At 45.8% G+C, this 17,021-nt stretch overlaps 12 non-coding genes and 2 pseudogenes across 12 annotated transcripts; all 14 read right to left on the bottom strand.

Moving 5' to 3' along the window:
* Positions 1-241: 241 nt before the first annotated feature.
* On the bottom strand, positions 242-423 carry LOC141218330 (U2 spliceosomal RNA). Its single transcript, XR_012287084.1, has one exon. It is a non-coding gene; the product is annotated as a U2 spliceosomal RNA (small nuclear RNA).
* Positions 424-947: 524 nt separating this feature from the next.
* LOC141218416 (U2 spliceosomal RNA) lies at positions 948-1,063 on the bottom strand (annotated as a pseudogene).
* A 1,120-nt stretch (positions 1,064-2,183) lies between these two features.
* LOC141217799 (U2 spliceosomal RNA) lies at positions 2,184-2,374 on the bottom strand. The gene has a single exon (XR_012286574.1). It is a non-coding gene; the product is annotated as a U2 spliceosomal RNA (small nuclear RNA).
* Positions 2,375-3,495: 1,121 nt separating this feature from the next.
* On the bottom strand, positions 3,496-3,677 carry LOC141218331 (U2 spliceosomal RNA). The gene has a single exon (XR_012287085.1). It is a non-coding gene; the product is annotated as a U2 spliceosomal RNA (small nuclear RNA).
* Positions 3,678-4,201: 524 nt separating this feature from the next.
* On the bottom strand, positions 4,202-4,317 carry LOC141218413 (U2 spliceosomal RNA; annotated as a pseudogene).
* Positions 4,318-5,437: 1,120 nt separating this feature from the next.
* LOC141217802 (U2 spliceosomal RNA) lies at positions 5,438-5,628 on the bottom strand. The gene has a single exon (XR_012286576.1). It is a non-coding gene; the product is annotated as a U2 spliceosomal RNA (small nuclear RNA).
* A 1,121-nt stretch (positions 5,629-6,749) lies between these two features.
* On the bottom strand, positions 6,750-6,940 carry LOC141218212 (U2 spliceosomal RNA). The gene has a single exon (XR_012286968.1). It is a non-coding gene; the product is annotated as a U2 spliceosomal RNA (small nuclear RNA).
* A 1,120-nt stretch (positions 6,941-8,060) lies between these two features.
* Positions 8,061-8,251, bottom strand: LOC141217803 (U2 spliceosomal RNA). The gene has a single exon (XR_012286577.1). It is a non-coding gene; the product is annotated as a U2 spliceosomal RNA (small nuclear RNA).
* Positions 8,252-9,371: 1,120 nt separating this feature from the next.
* Positions 9,372-9,562, bottom strand: LOC141217804 (U2 spliceosomal RNA). Its single transcript, XR_012286578.1, has one exon. It is a non-coding gene; the product is annotated as a U2 spliceosomal RNA (small nuclear RNA).
* A 1,120-nt stretch (positions 9,563-10,682) lies between these two features.
* Positions 10,683-10,873, bottom strand: LOC141217805 (U2 spliceosomal RNA). The gene has a single exon (XR_012286579.1). It is a non-coding gene; the product is annotated as a U2 spliceosomal RNA (small nuclear RNA).
* A 1,122-nt stretch (positions 10,874-11,995) lies between these two features.
* On the bottom strand, positions 11,996-12,186 carry LOC141218077 (U2 spliceosomal RNA). The gene has a single exon (XR_012286841.1). It is a non-coding gene; the product is annotated as a U2 spliceosomal RNA (small nuclear RNA).
* A 1,121-nt stretch (positions 12,187-13,307) lies between these two features.
* LOC141218079 (U2 spliceosomal RNA) lies at positions 13,308-13,498 on the bottom strand. The gene has a single exon (XR_012286842.1). It is a non-coding gene; the product is annotated as a U2 spliceosomal RNA (small nuclear RNA).
* A 1,121-nt stretch (positions 13,499-14,619) lies between these two features.
* Positions 14,620-14,810, bottom strand: LOC141218243 (U2 spliceosomal RNA). Its single transcript, XR_012286996.1, has one exon. It is a non-coding gene; the product is annotated as a U2 spliceosomal RNA (small nuclear RNA).
* Positions 14,811-15,931: 1,121 nt separating this feature from the next.
* Positions 15,932-16,122, bottom strand: LOC141217806 (U2 spliceosomal RNA). Its single transcript, XR_012286580.1, has one exon. It is a non-coding gene; the product is annotated as a U2 spliceosomal RNA (small nuclear RNA).
* Between the last annotated feature and the right edge of the window lie 899 nt (positions 16,123-17,021).

The following is a 17,021-nucleotide window of genomic DNA, read 5'->3' on the forward strand; positions in this document are numbered from 1 at the left end:
ATAGAGGGAGAGCTAGATAGATAGCATTGCATTACATTACATTACATGGCAATGCAATGCACAGTTGCTGAAGTTGAACCAAAATGAGCTTGTCATCTGGCTTCTGCAACTTTTAACATGAAAAATCCAATGAGGAGAAGAAAAGCAAAGCCAAAGAGTCCATCCCAAAATCCGACAAACAAGCAAAATGAACAAAAAGCATTGAATTCAATTCTTTCTGATTTTAGAAACTGCATTAAAGAAGGGGTGCACCGGTCCTGGAGATACTGCAATACCAGGTCAATGCGTGGAGTGGACAGAGCAAGCTCTTTTTCCATCTCCCTGTTCTAAAAATCCATTTAATATATGGTCCCCAGATAGGGGACGTATCAGATATTAAACTGATAAGAACAGATTTTTTGATTGAAGCTGCATCCAAGGCACTGAAAAATGTGACCGAAGTCACACCAAAACAGCGCACGAGGCGAGGATTCATGTGGACCCTTCCCGGAGGAGAGGGTCCCCAATAAACCATCCCCATCCCTCCGAGCCAGAAGGCCACAGCGAGGGTCAGGGATCTCCGATGCTCTCCCTAGCCGAAGCCGGAGAAGAGCCGTTTTCGTGCTCCCAGCTTCCATCTAGGCTGCCACACTAGTGGAGCTGGAGCCTGTGTTGGTTTCTCAGCCCAAAGCTGACCGGACCTCCGACCGGGTTTATAAAAATTCCCTTTCCTAGCCCGGAGGCCAGGAATAGGGGGGGTTGCTCAGAAAGTATGATTGGCAAAGGTGCGGCGTGCTACGAAGCCAAGTCTTTCTGGGGTTCCCAGTCCCAGTAAACTTGGACTCCCACCAGGGCGCCTACTCCTGGGGCACATTGCTCCAAAGCCCTCACACTTACCCAGCCTAGTGACTTCGATCCTGGAGGGCCATGTTTTCCATCAGATAACTCTATGAGCCACCTGGCATACTAACAAGTGCACCAAACCAGTGTGTAATATGCATCAATTTACTAGGGCAGCCCAAGGACAAAACTGCCTTTTCAAAAGATACTACACTTGATCTTAGCCAAAAGGCCGAGAAGCGATAACCAGAATTGGTTTCCGACTACGGTGCCACCCAAGGATTCTGAAAAGTCCATTTGTGGAGATGGCCACCTGGACTCCCGTTAAGAAGACATGCTGTCAACCTCTAGATCCCTCACATGCCTGCACTTTTCGGCTTGCTGCTGCTGCAATCCACGCGTTTTAGATCTGCATAACTCCACCTCTTTTAGCACAGTACCCTCAACTCCCGGCTGTTCCCACCCGCCTCAACACCGTTGGAAGGGAGGAGAACCAATTAAGGCAGGGGGGGGGTGGAACGAGCAGCTGTCTACCCTTAGCAGGAGGGTTGCTGATTAATTACCTCTCCTGCTGCTGCTGCTGCTGGCTGTCCAGCAGCAGACTGAAGGTGGCTGCTGCTGTGCGCAGGTATATAAAGGCTCAGAGCCTATTATGACACGCGCAGCCAGCGTTCCATTGCCACATTCCGTCTACTGCAGGCGGGATACCTGGATGGCTGAATGTCACTGAGAAGCTCACAGAGACCGCCATAAGCAACAGTTTAAAAGAATGCCACAGACTAATCAACCAAACTTTTTGGGTTGGTTTCTCTTTTATAGTCTGCAGGCATTAAATGAAAGAAGTCAGTGTTCCAGCAGAGGGAGACAACGTTTCAGAAAAGGCATTGTAGCAAACCAAAAAAGAAATTTTAAGCGCAGCAGAGTAACCAGCTCACATACCTGTTAGCTCCGGTGAGTTTAAAAGGCTGCTGTTGATAACAAGGGCATTTGCTAAATAGATGGTGTGTGTGCAACAATATACTGAAAGGTCAATTATATTGTGCAGCTTATCTCACCACCTGTAGTTATTTAGGTGAAAGCTCCAAAATGCTTGCCTAATATGTCTGTTTATCCAAAAGGAAGTATAGAGGGAGAGCTAGATAGATAGCATTGCATTACATTACATTACATGGCAATGCAATGCACAGTTGCTGAAGTTGAACCAAAATGAGCTTGTCATCTGGCTTCTGCAACTTTTAACATGAAAAATCCAATGAGGAGAAGAAAAGCAAAGCCAAAGAGTCCATCCCAAAATCCGACAAACAAGCAAAATGAACAAAAAGCATTGAATTCAATTCTTTCTGATTTTAGAAACTGCATTAAAGAAGGGGTGCACCGGTCCTGGAGATACTGCAATACCAGGTCAATGCGTGGAGTGGACAGAGCAAGCTCTTTTTCCATCTCCCTGTTCTAAAAATCCATTTAATATATGGTCCCCAGATAGGGGACGTATCAGATATTAAACTGATAAGAACAGATACTACACTTGATCTTAGCCAAAAGGCCGAGAAGCGATAACCAGAATTGGTTTCCGACTACGGTGCCACCCAAGGATTCTGAAAAGTCCATTTGTGGAGATGGCCACCTGGACTCCCGTTAAGAAGACATGCTGTCAACCTCTAGATCCCTCACATGCCTGCACTTTTCGGCTTGCTGCTGCTGCAATCCACGCGTTTTAGATCTGCATAACTCCACCTCTTTTAGCACAGTACCCTCAACCCCCGGCTGTTCCCACCCGCCTCAACACCGTTGGAAGGGAGGAGAACCAATTAAGGCGGGGGGGGGGGTGGAACGAGCAGCTGTCTACCCTTAGCAGGAGGGTTGCTGATTAATTACCTCTCCTGCTGCTGCTGCTGCTGGCTGTCCAGCAGCAGACTGAAGGTGGCTGCTGCTGTGCGCAGGTATATAAAGGCTCAGAGCCTATTATGACACGTGCAGCCAGCGTTCCATTGCCACATTCCGTCTACTGCAGGCGGGATACCTGGATGGCTGAATGTCACTGAGAAGCTCACAGAGACCGCCATAAGCAACAGTTTAAAAGAATGCCACAGACTAATCAACCAAACTTTTTGGGTTGGTTTCTCTTTTATAGTCTGCAGGCATTAAATGAAAGAAGTCAGTGTTCCAGCAGAGGGAGACAACGTTTCAGAAAAGGCATTGTAGCAAACCAAAAAAGAAATTTTAAGCGCAGCAGAGTAACCAGCTCACATACCTGTTAGCTCAGGTGAGTTTAAAAGGCTGCTGTTGATAACAAGGGCATTTGCTAAATAGATGGTGTGTGTGCAACAATATACTGAAAGGTCAATTATATTGTGCAGCTTATCTCACCACCTGTAGTTATTTAGGTGAAAGCTCCAAAATGCTTGCCTAATATGTCTGTTTATCCAAAAGGAAGTATAGAGGGAGAGCTAGATAGATAGCATTGCATTACATTACATTACATGGCAATGCAATGCACAGTTGCTGAAGTTGAACCAAAATGAGCTTGTCATCTGGCTTCTGCAACTTTTAACATGAAAAATCCAATGAGGAGAAGAAAAGCAAAGCCAAAGAGTCCATCCCAAAATCCGACAAACAAGCAAAATGAACAAAAAGCATTGAATTCAATTCTTTCTGATTTTAGAAACTGCATTAAAGAAGGGGTGCACCGGTCCTGGAGATACTGCAATACCAGGTCAATGCGTGGAGTGGACAGAGCAAGCTCTTTTTCCATCTCCCTGTTCTAAAAATCCATTTAATATATGGTCCCCAGATAGGGGACGTATCAGATATTAAACTGATAAGAACAGATTTTTTGATTGAAGCTGCATCCAAGGCACTGAAAAATGTGACCGAAGTCACACCAAAACAGCGCACGAGGCGAGGATTCATGTGGACCCTTCCCGGAGGAGAGGGTCCCCAATAAACCATCCCCATCCCTCCGAGCCAGAAGGCCACAGCGAGGGTCAGGGATCTCCGATGCTCTCCCTAGCCGAAGCCGGAGAAGAGCCGTTTTCGTGCTCCCAGCTTCCATCTAGGCTGCCACACTAGTGGAGCTGGAGCCTGTGTTGGTTTCTCAGCCCAAAGCTGACCGGACCTCCGACCGGGTTTATAAAAATTCCCTTTCCTAGCCCGGAGGCCAGGAATAGGGGGGGTTGCTCAGAAAGTATGATTGGCAAAGGTGCGGCGTGCTACGAAGCCAAGTCTTTCTGGGGTTCCCAGTCCCAGTAAACTTGGACTCCCACCAGGGCGCCTACTCCTGGGGCACATTGCTCCAAAGCCCTCACACTTACCCAGCCTAGTGACTTCGATCCTGGAGGGCCATGTTTTCCATCAGATAACTCTATGAGCCACCTGGCGTACTAACAAGTGCACCAAACCAGTGTGTAATATGCATCAATTTACTAGGGCAGCCCAAGGACAAAACTGCCTTTTCAAAAGATACTACACTTGATCTTAGCCAAAAGGCCGAGAAGCGATAACCAGAATTGGTTTCCGACTACGGTGCCACCCAAGGATTCTGAAAAGTCCATTTGTGGAGATGGCCACCTGGACTCCCGTTAAGAAGACATGCTGTCAACCTCTAGATCCCTCACATGCCTGCACTTTTCGGCTTGCTGCTGCTGCAATCCACGCGTTTTAGATCTGCATAACTCCACCTCTTTTAGCACAGTACCCTCAACTCCCGGCTGTTCTCACCCGCCTCAACACCGTTGGAAGGGAGGAGAACCAATTAAGGCAGGGGGGGGGTGGAACGAGCAGCTGTCTACCCTTAGCAGGAGGGTTGCTGATTAATTACCTCTCCTGCTGCTGCTGCTGCTGGCTGTCCAGCAGCAGACTGAAGGTGGCTGCTGCTGTGCGCAGGTATATAAAGGCTCAGAGCCTATTATGACACGCGCAGCCAGCGTTCCATTGCCACATTCCGTCTACTGCAGGCGGGATACCTGGATGGCTGAATGTCACTGAGAAGCTCACAGAGACCGCCATAAGCAACAGTTTAAAAGAATGCCACAGACTAATCAACCAAACTTTTTGGGTTGGTTTCTCTTTTATAGTCTGCAGGCATTAAATGAAAGAAGTCAGTGTTCCAGCAGAGGGAGACAACGTTTCAGAAAAGGCATTGTAGCAAACCAAAAAAGAAATTTTAAGCGCAGCAGAGTAACCAGCTCACATACCTGTTAGCTCAGGTGAGTTTAAAAGGCTGCTGTTGATAACAAGGGCATTTGCTAAATAGATGGTGTGTGTGCAACAATATACTGAAAGGTCAATTATATTGTGCAGCTTATCTCACCACCTGTAGTTATTTAGGTGAAAGCTCCAAAATGCTTGCCTAATATGTCTGTTTATCCAAAAGGAAGTATAGAGGGAGAGCTAGATAGATAGCATTGCATTACATTACATTACATGGCAATGCAATGCACAGTTGCTGAAGTTGAACCAAAATGAGCTTGTCATCTGGCTTCTGCAACTTTTAACATGAAAAATCCAATGAGGAGAAGAAAAGCAAAGCCAAAGAGTCCATCCCAAAATCCGACAAACAAGCAAAATGAACAAAAAGCATTGAATTCAATTCTTTCTGATTTTAGAAACTGCATTAAAGAAGGGGTGCACCGGTCCTGGAGATACTGCAATACCAGGTCAATGCGTGGAGTGGACAGAGCAAGCTCTTTTTCCATCTCCCTGTTCTAAAAATCCATTTAATATATGGTCCCCAGATAGGGGACGTATCAGATATTAAACTGATAAGAACAGATACTACACTTGATCTTAGCCAAAAGGCCGAGAAGCGATAACCAGAATTGGTTTCCGACTACGGTGCCACCCAAGGATTCTGAAAAGTCCATTTGTGGAGATGGCCACCTGGACTTCCGTTAAGAAGACATGCTGTCAACCTCTAGATCCCTCACATGCCTGCACTTTTTGGCTTGCTGCTGCTGCAATCCACGCGTTTTAGATCTGCATAACTCCACCTCTTTTAGCACAGTACCCTCAACCCCCGGCTGTTCCCACCCGCCTCAACACCGTTGGAAGGGAGGAGAACCAATTAAGGCGGGGGGGGGGGTGGAACGAGCAGCTGTCTACCCTTAGCAGGAGGGTTGCTGATTAATTACCTCTCCTGCTGCTGCTGCTGCTGGCTGTCCAGCAGCAGACTGAAGGTGGCTGCTGCTGTGCGCAGGTATATAAAGGCTCAGAGCCTGTTATGACACGCGCAGCCAGCGTTCCATTGCCACATTCCGTCTACTGCAGGCGGGATACCTGGATGGCTGAATGTCACTGAGAAGCTCACAGAGACCGCCATAAGCAACAGTTTAAAAGAATGCCACAGACTAATCAACCAAACTTTTTGGGTTGGTTTCTCTTTTATAGTCTGCAGGCATTAAATGAAAGAAGTCAGTGTTCCAGCAGAGGGAGACAACGTTTCAGAAAAGGCATTGTAGCAAACCAAAAAAGAAATTTTAAGCGCAGCAGAGTAACCAGCTCACATACCTGTTAGCTCAGGTGAGTTTAAAAGGCTGCTGTTGATAACAAGGGCATTTGCTAAATAGATGGTGTGTGTGCAACAATATACTGAAAGGTCAATTATATTGTGCAGCTTATCTCACCACCTGTAGTTATTTAGGTGAAAGCTCCAAAATGCTTGCCTAATATGTCTGTTTATCCAAAAGGAAGTATAGAGGGAGAGCTAGATAGATAGCATTGCATTACATTACATTACATGGCAATGCAATGCACAGTTGCTGAAGTTGAACCAAAATGAGCTTGTCATCTGGCTTCTGCAACTTTTAACATGAAAAATCCAATGAGGAGAAGAAAAGCAAAGCCAAAGAGTCCATCCCAAAATCCGACAAACAAGCAAAATGAACAAAAAGCATTGAATTCAATTCTTTCTGATTTTAGAAACTGCATTAAAGAAGGGGTGCACCGGTCCTGGAGATACTGCAATACCAGGTCAATGCGTGGAGTGGACAGAGCAAGCTCTTTTTCCATCTCCCTGTTCTAAAAATCCATTTAATATATGGTCCCCAGATAGGGGACGTATCAGATATTAAACTGATAAGAACAGATACTGCACTTGATCTTAGCCAAAAGGCCGAGAAGCGATAACCAGAATTGGTTTCCGACTACGGTGCCACCCAAGGATTCTGAAAAGTCCATTTGTGGAGATGGCCACCTGGACTCCCGTTAAGAAGACATGCTGTCAACCTCTAGATCCCTCACATGCCTGCACTTTTCGGCTTGCTGCTGCTGCAATCCACGCGTTTTAGATCTGCATAACTCCACCTCTTTTAGCACAGTACCCTCAACCCCCGGCTGTTCCCACCCGCCTCAACACCGTTGGAAGGGAGGAGAACCAATTAAGGCGGGGGGGGGGTGGAACGAGCAGCTGTCTACCCTTAGTAGGAGGGTTGCTGATTAATTACCTCTCCTGCTGCTGCTGCTGCTGGCTGTCCAGCAGCAGACTGAAGGTGGCTGCTGCTGTGCGCAGGTATATAAAGGCTCAGAGCCTATTATGACACGCGCAGCCAGCGTTCCATTGCCACATTCCGTCTACTGCAGGCGGGATACCTGGATGGCTGAATGTCACTGAGAAGCTCACAGAGACCGCCATAAGCAACAGTTTAAAAGAATGCCACAGACTAATCAACCAAACTTTTTGGGTTGGTTTCTCTTTTATAGTCTGCAGGCATTAAATGAAAGAAGTCAGTGTTCCAGCAGAGGGAGACAACGTTTCAGAAAAGGCATTGTAGCAAACCAAAAAAGAAATTTTAAGCGCAGCAGAGTAACCAGCTCACATACCTGTTAGCTCAGGTGAGTTTAAAAGGCTGCTGTTGATAACAAGGGCATTTGCTAAATAGATGGTGTGTGTGCAACAATATACTGAAAGGTCAATTATATTGTGCAGCTTATCTCACCACCTGTAGTTATTTAGGTGAAAGCTCCAAAATGCTTGCCTAATATGTCTGTTTATCCAAAAGGAAGTATAGAGGGAGAGCTAGATAGATAGCATTGCATTACATTACATTACATGGCAATGCAATGCACAGTTGCTGAAGTTGAACCAAAATGAGCTTGTCATCTGGCTTCTGCAACTTTTAACATGAAAAATCCAATGAGGAGAAGAAAAGCAAAGCCAAAGAGTCCATCCCAAAATCCGACAAACAAGCAAAATGAACAAAAAGCATTGAATTCAATTCTTTCTGATTTTAGAAACTGCATTAAAGAAGGGGTGCACCGGTCCTGGAGATACTGCAATACCAGGTCAATGCGTGGAGTGGACAGAGCAAGCTCTTTTTCCATCTCCCTGTTCTAAAAATCCATTTAATATATGGTCCCCAGATAGGGGACGTATCAGATATTAAACTGATAAGAACAGATACTACACTTGATCTTAGCCAAAAGGCCGAGAAGCGATAACCAGAATTGGTTTCCGACTACGGTGCCACCCAAGGATTCTGAAAAGTCCATTTGTGGAGATGGCCACCTGGACTCCCGTTAAGAAGACATGCTGTCAACCTCTAGATCCCTCACATGCCTGCACTTTTCGGCTTGCTGCTGCTGCAATCCACGCGTTTTAGATCTGCATAACTCCACCTCTTTTAGCACAGTACCCTCAACCCCCGGCTGTTCCCACCCGCCTCAACACCGTTGGAAGGGAGGAGAACCAATTAAGGCGGGGGGGGGGTGGAACGAGCAGCTGTCTACCCTTAGCAGGAGGGTTGCTGATTAATTACCTCTCCTGCTGCTGCTGCTGCTGGCTGTCCAGCAGCAGACTGAAGGTGGCTGCTGCTGTGCGCAGGTATATAAAGGCTCAGAGCCTATTATGACACGCGCAGCCAGCGTTCCATTGCCACATTCCGTCTACTGCAGGCGGGATACCTGGATGGCTGAATGTCACTGAGAAGCTCACAGAGACCGCCATAAGCAACAGTTTAAAAGAATGCCACAGACTAATCAACCAAACTTTTTGGGTTGGTTTCTCTTTTATAGTCTGCAGGCATTAAATGAAAGAAGTCAGTGTTCCAGCAGAGGGAGACAACGTTTCAGAAAAGGCATTGTAGCAAACCAAAAAAGAAATTTTAAGCGCAGCAGAGTAACCAGCTCACATACCTGTTAGCTCAGGTGAGTTTAAAAGGCTGCTGTTGATAACAAGGGCATTTGCTAAATAGATGGTGTGTGTGCAACAATATACTGAAAGGTCAATTATATTGTGCAGCTTATCTCACCACCTGTAGTTATTTAGGTGAAAGCTCCAAAATGCTTGCCTAATATGTCTGTTTATCCAAAAGGAAGTATAGAGGGAGAGCTAGATAGATAGCATTGCATTACATTACATTACATGGCAATGCAATGCACAGTTGCTGAAGTTGAACCAAAATGAGCTTGTCATCTGGCTTCTGCAACTTTTAACATGAAAAATCCAATGAGGAGAAGAAAAGCAAAGCCAAAGAGTCCATCCCAAAATCCGACAAACAAGCAAAATGAACAAAAAGCATTGAATTCAATTCTTTCTGATTTTAGAAACTGCATTAAAGAAGGGGTGCACCGGTCCTGGAGATACTGCAATACCAGGTCAATGCGTGGAGTGGACAGAGCAAGCTCTTTTTCCATCTCCCTGTTCTAAAAATCCATTTAATATATGGTCCCCAGATAGGGGACGTATCAGATATTAAACTGATAAGAACAGATACTACACTTGATCTTAGCCAAAAGGCCGAGAAGCGATAACCAGAATTGGTTTCCGACTACGGTGCCACCCAAGGATTCTGAAAAGTCCATTTGTGGAGATGGCCACCTGGACTCCCGTTAAGAAGACATGCTGTCAACCTCTAGATCCCTCACATGCCTGCACTTTTCGGCTTGCTGCTGCTGCAATCCACGCGTTTTAGATCTGCATAACTCCACCTCTTTTAGCACAGTACCCTCAACCCCCGGCTGTTCCCACCCGCCTCAACACCGTTGGAAGGGAGGAGAACCAATTAAGGCGGGGGGGGGGTGGAACGAGCAGCTGTCTACCCTTAGCAGGAGGGTTGCTGATTAATTACCTCTCCTGCTGCTGCTGCTGCTGGCTGTCCAGCAGCAGACTGAAGGTGGCTGCTGCTGTGCGCAGGTATATAAAGGCTCAGAGCCTATTATGACACGCGCAGCCAGCGTTCCATTGCCACATTCCGTCTACTGCAGGCGGGATACCTGGATGGCTGAATGTCACTGAGAAGCTCACAGAGACCGCCATAAGCAACAGTTTAAAAGAATGCCACAGACTAATCAACCAAACTTTTTGGGTTGGTTTCTCTTTTATAGTCTGCAGGCATTAAATGAAAGAAGTCAGTGTTCCAGCAGAGGGAGACAACGTTTCAGAAAAGGCATTGTAGCAAACCAAAAAAGAAATTTTAAGCGCAGCAGAGTAACCAGCTCACATACCTGTTAGCTCAGGTGAGTTTAAAAGGCTGCTGTTGATAACAAGGGCATTTGCTAAATAGATGGTGTGTGTGCAACAATATACTGAAAGGTCAATTATATTGTGCAGCTTATCTCACCACCTGTAGTTATTTAGGTGAAAGCTCCAAAATGCTTGCCTAATATGTCTGTTTATCCAAAAGGAAGTATAGAGGGAGAGCTAGATAGATAGCATTGCATTACATTACATTACATGGCAATGCAATGCACAGTTGCTGAAGTTGAACCAAAATGAGCTTGTCATCTGGCTTCTGCAACTTTTAACATGAAAAATCCAATGAGGAGAAGAAAAGCAAAGCCAAAGAGTCCATCCCAAAATCCGACAAACAAGCAAAATGAACAAAAAGCATTGAATTCAATTCTTTCTGATTTTAGAAACTGCATTAAAGAAGGGGTGCACCGGTCCTGGAGATACTGCAATACCAGGTCAATGCGTGGAGTGGACAGAGCAAGCTCTTTTTCCATCTCCCTGTTCTAAAAATCCATTTAATATATGGTCCCCAGATAGGGGACGTATCAGATATTAAACTGATAAGAACAGATACTACACTTGATCTTAGCCAAAAGGCCGAGAAGCGATAACCAGAATTGGTTTCCGACTACGGTGCCACCCAAGGATTCTGAAAAGTCCATTTGTGGAGATGGCCACCTGGACTCCCGTTAAGAAGACATGCTGTCAACCTCTAGATCCCTCACATGCCTGCACTTTTCGGCTTGCTGCTGCTGCAATCCACGCGTTTTAGATCTGCATAACTCCACCTCTTTTAGCACAGTACCCTCAACCCCCGGCTGTTCCCACCCGCCTCAACACCGTTGGAAGGGAGGAGAACCAATTAAGGCGGGGGGGGGGGGTGGAACGAGCAGCTGTCTACCCTTAGCAGGAGGGTTGCTGATTAATTACCTCTCCTGCTGCTGCTGCTGCTGGCTGTCCAGCAGCAGACTGAAGGTGGCTGCTGCTGTGCGCAGGTATATAAAGGCTCAGAGCCTATTATGACACGCGCAGCCAGCGTTCCATTGCCACATTCCGTCTACTGCAGGCGGGATACCTGGATGGCTGAATGTCACTGAGAAGCTCACAGAGACCGCCATAAGCAACAGTTTAAAAGAATGCCACAGACTAATCAACCAAACTTTTTGGGTTGGTTTCTCTTTTATAGTCTGCAGGCATTAAATGAAAGAAGTCAGTGTTCCAGCAGAGGGAGACAACGTTTCAGAAAAGGCATTGTAGCAAACCAAAAAAGAAATTTTAAGCGCAGCAGAGTAACCAGCTCACATACCTGTTAGCTCAGGTGAGTTTAAAAGGCTGCTGTTGATAACAAGGGCATTTGCTAAATAGATGGTGTGTGTGCAACAATATACTGAAAGGTCAATTATATTGTGCAGCTTATCTCACCACCTGTAGTTATTTAGGTGAAAGCTCCAAAATGCTTGCCTAATATGTCTGTTTATCCAAAAGGAAGTATAGAGGGAGAGCTAGATAGATAGCATTGCATTACATTACATTACATGGCAATGCAATGCACAGTTGCTGAAGTTGAACCAAAATGAGCTTGTCATCTGGCTTCTGCAACTTTTAACATGAAAAATCCAATGAGGAGAAGAAAAGCAAAGCCAAAGAGTCCATCCCAAAATCCGACAAACAAGCAAAATGAACAAAAAGCATTGAATTCAATTCTTTCTGATTTTAGAAACTGCATTAAAGAAGGGGTGCACCGGTCCTGGAGATACTGCAATACCAGGTCAATGCGTGGAGTGGACAGAGCAAGCTCTTTTTCCATCTCCCTGTTCTAAAAATCCATTTAATATATGGTCCCCAGATAGGGGACGTATCAGATATTAAACTGATAAGAACAGATACTACACTTGATCTTAGCCAAAAGGCCGAGAAGAGATAACCAGAATTGGTTTCCGACTACGGTGCCACCCAAGGATTCTGAAAAGTCCATTTGTGGAGATGGCCACCTGGACTCCCGTTAAGAAGACATGCTGTCAACCTCTAGATCCCTCACATGCCTGCACTTTTCGGCTTGCTGCTGCTGCAATCCACGCGTTTTAGATCTGCATAACTCCACCTCTTTTAGCACAGTACCCTCAACCCCCGGCTGTTCCCACCCGCCTCAACACCGTTGGAAGGGAGGAGAACCAATTAAGGCGGGGGGGGGGGTGGAACGAGCAGCTGTCTACCCTTAGCAGGAGGGTTGCTGATTAATTACCTCTCCTGCTGCTGCTGCTGCTGGCTGTCCAGCAGCAGACTGAAGGTGGCTGCTGCTGTGCGCAGGTATATAAAGGCTCAGAGCCTATTATGACACGCGCAGCCAGCGTTCCATTGCCACATTCCGTCTACTGCAGGCGGGATACCTGGATGGCTGAATGTCACTGAGAAGCTCACAGAGACCGCCATAAGCAACAGTTTAAAAGAATGCCACAGACTATTCAACCAAACTTTTTGGGTTGGTTTCTCTTTTATAGTCTGCAGGCATTAAATGAAAGAAGTCAGTGTTCCAGCAGAGGGAGACAACGTTTCAGAAAAGGCATTGTAGCAAACCAAAAAAGAAATTTTAAGCGCAGCAGAGTAACCAGCTCACATACCTGTTAGCTCAGGTGAGTTTAAAAGGCTGCTGTTGATAACAAGGGCATTTGCTAAATAGATGGTGTGTGTGCAACAATATACTGAAAGGTCAATTATATTGTGCAGCTTATCTCACCACCTGTAGTTATTTAGGTGAAAGCTCCAAAATGCTTGCCTAATATGTCTGTTTATCCAAAAGGAAGTATAGAGGGAGAGCTAGATAGATAGCATTGCATTACATTACATTACATGGCAATGCAATGCACAGTTGCTGAAGTTGAACCAAAATGAGCTTGTCATCTGGCTTCTGCAACTTTTAACATGAAAAATCCAATGAGGAGAAGAAAAGCAAAGCCAAAGAGTCCATCCCAAAATCCGACAAACAAGCAAAATGAACAAAAAGCATTGAATTCAATTCTTTCTGATTTTAGAAACTGCATTAAAGAAGGGGTGCACCGGTCCTGGAGATACTGCAATACCAGGTCAATGCGTGGAGTGGACAGAGCAAGCTCTTTTTCCATCTCCCTGTTCTAAAAATCCATTTAATATATGGTCCCCAGATAGGGGACGTATCAGATATTAAACTGATAAGAACAGATACTACACTTGATCTTAGCCAAAAGGCCGAGAAGAGATAACCAGAATTGGTTTCCGACTACGGTGCCACCCAAGGATTCTGAAAAGTCCATTTGTGGAGATGGCCACCTGGACTCCCGTTAAGAAGACATGCTGTCAACCTCTAGATCCCTCACATGCCTGCACTTTTCGGCTTGCTGCTGCTGCAATCCACGCGTTTTAGATCTGCATAACTCCACCTCTTTTAGCACAGTACCCTCAACCCCCGGCTGTTCCCACCCGCCTCAACACCGTTGGAAGGGAGGAGAACCAATTAAGGCGGGGGGGGGGGTGGAACGAGCAGCTGTCTACCCTTAGCAGGAGGGTTGCTGATTAATTACCTCTCCTGCTGCTGCTGCTGCTGGCTGTCCAGCAGCAGACTGAAGGTGGCTGCTGCTGTGCGCAGGTATATAAAGGCTCAGAGCCTATTATGACACGCGCAGCCAGCGTTCCATTGCCACATTCCGTCTACTGCAGGCGGGATACCTGGATGGCTGAATGTCACTGAGAAGCTCACAGAGACCGCCATAAGCAACAGTTTAAAAGAATGCCACAGACTATTCAACCAAACTTTTTGGGTTGGTTTCTCTTTTATAGTCTGCAGGCATTAAATGAAAGAAGTCAGTGTTCCAGCAGAGGGAGACAACGTTTCAGAAAAGGCATTGTAGCAAACCAAAAAAGAAATTTTAAGCGCAGCAGAGTAACCAGCTCACATACCTGTTAGCTCAGGTGAGTTTAAAAGGCTGCTGTTGATAACAAGGGCATTTGCTAAATAGATGGTGTGTGTGCAACAATATACTGAAAGGTCAATTATATTGTGCAGCTTATCTCACCACCTGTAGTTATTTAGGTGAAAGCTCCAAAATGCTTGCCTAATATGTCTGTTTATCCAAAAGGAAGTATAGAGGGAGAGCTAGATAGATAGCATTGCATTACATTACATTACATGGCAATGCAATGCACAGTTGCTGAAGTTGAACCAAAATGAGCTTGTCATCTGGCTTCTGCAACTTTTAACATGAAAAATCCAATGAGGAGAAGAAAAGCAAAGCCAAAGAGTCCATCCCAAAATCCGACAAACAAGCAAAATGAACAAAAAGCATTGAATTCAATTCTTTCTGATTTTAGAAACTGCATTAAAGAAGGGGTGCACCGGTCCTGGAGATACTGCAATACCAGGTCAATGCGTGGAGTGGACAGAGCAAGCTCTTTTTCCATCTCCCTGTTCTAAAAATCCATTTAATATATGGTCTCCAGATAGGGGACGTATCAGATATTAAACTGATAAGAACAGATACTACACTTGATCTTAGCCAAAAGGCCGAGAAGCGATAACCAGAATTGGTTTCCGACTACGGTGCCACCCAAGGATTCTGAAAAGTCCATTTGTGGAGATGGCCACCTGGACTCCCGTTAAGAAGACATGCTGTCAACCTCTAGATCCCTCACATGCCTGCACTTTTCGGCTTGCTGCTGCTGCAATCCACGCGTTTTAGATCTGCATAACTCCACCTCTTTTAGCACAGTACCCTCAACCCCCGGCTGTTCCCACCCGCCTCAACACCGTTGGAAGGGAGGAGAACCAATTAAGGCGGGGGGGGGGGTGGAACGAGCAGCTGTCTACCCTTAGCAGGAGGGTTGCTGATTAATTACCTCTCCTGCTGCTGCTGCTGCTGGCTGTCCAGCAGCAGACTGAAGGTGGCTGCTGCTGTGCGCAGGTATATAAAGGCTCAGAGCCTATTATGACACGCGCAGCCAGCGTTCCATTGCCACATTCCGTCTACTGCAGGCGGGATACCTGGATGGCTGAATGTCACTGAGAAGCTCACAGAGACCGCCATAAGCAACAGTTTAAAAGAATGCCACAGACTAATCAACCAAACTTTTTGGGTTGGTTTCTCTTTTATAGTCTGCAGGCATTAAATGAAAGAAGTCAGTGTTCCAGCAGAGGGAGACAACGTTTCAGAAAAGGCATTGTAGCAAACCAAAAAAGAAATTTTAAGCGCAGCAGAGTAACCAGCTCACATACCTGTTAGCTCAGGTGAGTTTAAAAGGCTGCTGTTGATAACAAGGGCATTTGCTAAATAGATGGTGTGTGTGCAACAATATACTGAAAGGTCAATTATATTGTGCAGCTTATCTCACCACCTGTAGTTATTTAGGTGAAAGCTCCAAAATGCTTGCCTAATATGTCTGTTTATCCAAAAGGAAGTATAGAGGGAGAGCTAGATAGATAGCATTGCATTACATTACATTACATGGCAATGCAATGCACAGTTGCTGAAGTTGAACCAAAATGAGCTTGTCATCTGGCTTCTGCAACTTTTAACATGAAAAATCCAATGAGGAGAAGAAAAGCAAAGCCAAAGCGTCCATCCCAAAATCCGACAAACAAGCAAAATGAACAAAAAGCATTGAATTCAATTCTTTCTGATTTTAGAAACTGCATTAAAGAAGGGGTGCACCGGTCCTGGAGATACTGCAATACCAGGTCAATGCGTGGAGTGGACAGAGCAAGCTCTTTTTCCATCTCCCTGTTCTAAAAATCCATTTAATATATGGTCCCCAGATAGGGGACGTATCAGATATTAAACTGATAAGAACAGATACTACACTTGATCTTAGCCAAAAGGCCGAGAAGCGATAACCAGAATTGGTTTCCGACTACGGTGCCACCCAAGGATTCTGAAAAGTCCATTTGTGGAGATGGCCACCTGGACTCCCGTTAAGAAGACATGCTGTCAACCTCTAGATCCCTCACATGCCTGCACTTTTCGGCTTGCTGCTGCTGCAATCCACGCGTTTTAGATCTGCATAACTCCACCTCTTTTAGCACAGTACCCTCAACCCCCGGCTGTTCCCACCCGCCTCAACACCGTTGGAAGGGAGGAGAACCAATTAAGGCGGGGGGGGGGGTGGAACGAGCAGCTGTCTACCCTTAGCAGGAGGGTTGCTGATTAATTACCTCTCCTGCTGCTGCTGCTGCTGGCTGTCCAGCAGCAGACTGAAGGTGGCTGCTGCTGTGCGCAGGTATATAAAGGCTCAGAGCCTATTATGACACGCGCAGCCAGCGTTCCATTGCCACATTCCGTCTACTGCAGGCGGGATACCTGGATGGCTGAATGTCACTGAGAAGCTCACATAGACCGCCAAAAGCAACAGTTTAAAAGAATGCCACAGACTAATCAACCAAACTTTTTGGGTTGGTTTCTCTTTTATAGTCTGCAGGCATTAAATGAAAGAAGTCAGTGTTCCAGCAGAGGGAGACAACGTTTCAGAAAAGGCATTGTAGCAAACCAAAAAAGAAATTTTAAGCGCAGCAGAGTAACCAGCTCACATACCTGTTAGCTCAGGTGAGTTTAAAAGGCTGCTGTTGATAACAAGGGCATTTGCTAAATAGATGGTGTGTGTGCAACAATATACTGAAAGGTCAATTATATTGTGCAGCTTATCTCACCACCTGTAGTTATTTAGGTGAAAGCTCCAAAATGCTTGCCTAATATGTCTGTTTATCCAAAAGGAAGTATAGAGGGAGAGCTAGATA

Source organism: Phyllobates terribilis, unplaced genomic scaffold (genome assembly GCF_046119375.1).
Source record: "Phyllobates terribilis strain yellow unplaced genomic scaffold, ASM4611937v1 Scaffold_249__1_contigs__length_2872098, whole genome shotgun sequence".
NCBI lineage: Eukaryota > Metazoa > Chordata > Amphibia > Anura > Dendrobatidae > Phyllobates > Phyllobates terribilis.